The sequence below is a fragment of the Juglans regia genome, chromosome 6 (assembly GCF_001411555.2).
Source record: "Juglans regia cultivar Chandler chromosome 6, Walnut 2.0, whole genome shotgun sequence".
NCBI lineage: Eukaryota > Viridiplantae > Streptophyta > Magnoliopsida > Fagales > Juglandaceae > Juglans > Juglans regia.
In genome coordinates, this window is record NC_049906.1 from 19,708,307 (window position 1) to 19,711,289 (window position 2,983).

At 37.6% G+C, this 2,983-nt stretch overlaps 1 pseudogene; it reads right to left on the reverse strand.

The window, feature by feature from the left end:
- Positions 1–1,075: 1,075 nt before the first annotated feature.
- LOC108981579 lies at positions 1,076–2,338 on the reverse strand (annotated as a pseudogene).
- Between the last annotated feature and the right edge of the window lie 645 nt (positions 2,339–2,983).

Sequence of the window (2,983 nt, forward strand, 5' to 3'; positions counted from 1 at the left end):
TGAGCAAGACAAGGTATAAGCATCCACTTTATTATTATTTATATGCGTTACATTCCCTTTATCTTTAATGGGTTGGTTAATTATTTGATTTTCATTTTGAATTGGAAGTTTGACAAAGCGAAGGTCATGTATCAATCGCTTGAGAAAACGGCCTTTCAGTTTGAGCATTGTTGGCAGCTATTGAAAGACCAACCGAAATGGAATCAGTGTTGCACAAAGGACGGGACAAAGCGAAGGTCGACGATGTCCCCTACATATTCGCGTACATCAACAGTGGCAACTAATTCACCCATTGATTCAGTGGGTGGTACAGAGGGCGAGAATCTGGAAACTAATGATGTCATCGAATTGGATAGGCCAATAGGAAGAAAAGCTGAGAAAGGAAAACGTAAGGCCCAAGGCAGAGCCTCAGAAGAGCTTGTGGAGCTCAGCAAGAAAAGGTATACTCTCCTAGAGGAGTCACGTGCTCAGGAGAAAGAATTTTTCCGGCTCAAGGCGGAGAAGATGGCATATGAACGAGAAATGGAGGAAAATAAAAGTAGACAAGAGGATGAGAGACTGAGGTTGGAGGCGGAGAAATTGGAAATCGCCCGGTTGGAGAGAGAGGAGCGCATAATGTTGCTCGATGTGAGTACGTTAAATGAAGTTCAGCAAGTATATTTCCAGCAACTTCAAAGAGAGATATTGGCGCGACGCAATGCATCCTCAGATTGAGGCTTTTTATTTTTTTTTTATAACTAAACATTTATTCAGCACATAAAGGTGATGTATATTATGAACCACTCGTTTCTGGCACTTTTCTGCGTTTATTGTATTATATAATTTGTACGTTTGCAAAGTTCTATTAAGAAGATAGAAAATGTGATCGTCAAATTTAAGTCATCCATGGATAGATGTTTCTTGATTACAACTCGACATTACAAATTCTTAAACTATTATAGATAATGAAAATATTACAATAACTTAAACTGCATTTTCTTGAACCAAACATGTTTTTTGGAATGAAAATTCTAGAAACTTGAAGTACACCGTCGCTACTAATGATAAAATAGAGACTCCAACACAACCTTCTCTTCTATTGTTGGGAATGGAATTGCCAATGATGTTCAATTAAATCTGCTTGTAGTTGATGATGTGCCGAGCTATCCCTAATTTCATGATGGCGCTGAATGAAGTTCATAAACTCATTTGTTGGATTGCGCGACAATTTTGGAATATCATCATCAAGTTGATCGTACTCCATGTTCAGACCCTGACTATCATCACGCTCGTCCTCAACGATCATGTTATGTAGAATAACACATGTTTTCATTATATTTGTTAGGTCATTGACTTTGAATAATCGGGAAGGTCCACGAACAATTGCAAATCGTTGTTGAAGTACCCCGAAGGCACACTCGACATCTTTTCTTGCAGATTCTTGTGTTGTGGCAAAGTTTTTCTTCTTATTCCCTTGGGGTGATGGAATCGTTTTCACAAACGTTGGCCACTTGGGATAAATACCATCGGCAAGGTAGTACCCCATAGTGTAGTCGTTGCCATTGATTGTGTAATTGACTGGTGCAGCACGCCCTTGGGCAAGTTCCGTGAAAATAAAAGATCTCTCTAGCACATTAATATCGTTATGTGAACCTGGCATACCAAAAAATGCATGCCATATCCAGAGATCATATGAAGCAACTGCTTCTAAAATAATAGTTGGTTCACCGATGTGGCCAGAGTACATACCTTTCCAGGCAGCGGGACAATTTTTCCACTTCCAATGCATGCAATCAATGCTTCCCAGCATTCCTGGGAATCCCCGTTGTTCACCAACCACAAGCAATCGAGCAATATCATTGGCATTTGGAGACCGTAAATATTCATCTGAAAAAATAGTTACGATTGTCTTGCAAAATGTTTTGAGGCTCTCCATTGCTGTGCTTTCTCCAATACGTATGTATTCATCCATAAAATCTCCAGTAACCCCATAGGCCAGCATTCTAAGTGCTGCGGTTATCTTTTGCATAGAAGATAAACCGAGTCTTCCGGCATTATCGCTTCTCTGGACGAAGTAGGGCTCGTAAGCCTCTACCTCATTTAGAATACGGAGAAATAGGGCACGACTCATCCGAAATCTCCTTCAAAATAGATTGGAAGGATATACTGGATTTTCTGCAAAATAGTCACGGAAAAGGCGCTCATGCCCTTGAATATGATCACGCCGAATAAACTTACGACGTCGGCGATTGCCACGATGTCTGGATAACTCTCCATCAGCCTCGACATTAATAACAGCATCCAACTCATCATCAGATGACAAGTATGTAAGCAATTTGCGAAAGAAAGAACGAGCCATTTGATGAAAAGAGTTGGAGATGAGACTTCGATTTGGTTGAGAATGTGAATGCAAGCAGAATGCGTATTTATAGAGGAAAAAATTACTGTTACATATAAGACACAATATGTTACCGTTGGAGAAAAGACAAAAAAAGTTACCGTTAGGGAAAAGACAAAAAAAATTATCGTTGGAGAAGAGACAAAAAAAGTTACCGTTCTATAAATGACAAAACATGTGTACTAATCATGGCGAATTCAAAAAGTTACCGTTGTACTATTTTGCAAACTATTTTATCATCAATACGCGGAAAATGCACATATTTAAAAAAATTATTATTTTTAATACCGATGTTGAATTGAAAAATAATAATGTATCTAAAAAAAAATTCATATAAGTATTTATAAAATGTGATCTTTGAAAATAAGAGAATAAGACAAAAGAGTTAGTAGTTAAAAATGGAAATGGAAGTGAGAGAAAGAAGTAATAAAAAAAGAATAGAAAAATATTATTTTAATAGAATAGAGAAAGGATAGGGAATGGGATGTAGAAGGTTTTTTTAAGATAAGTAAAATTTAAGATAAAATTATAGGGAATGTCTTTTTTAGCTAAAATTTAGGGAAAATTTTAGGCATCCGGATGGGGATGCTCTAAGAACGGGAGAAA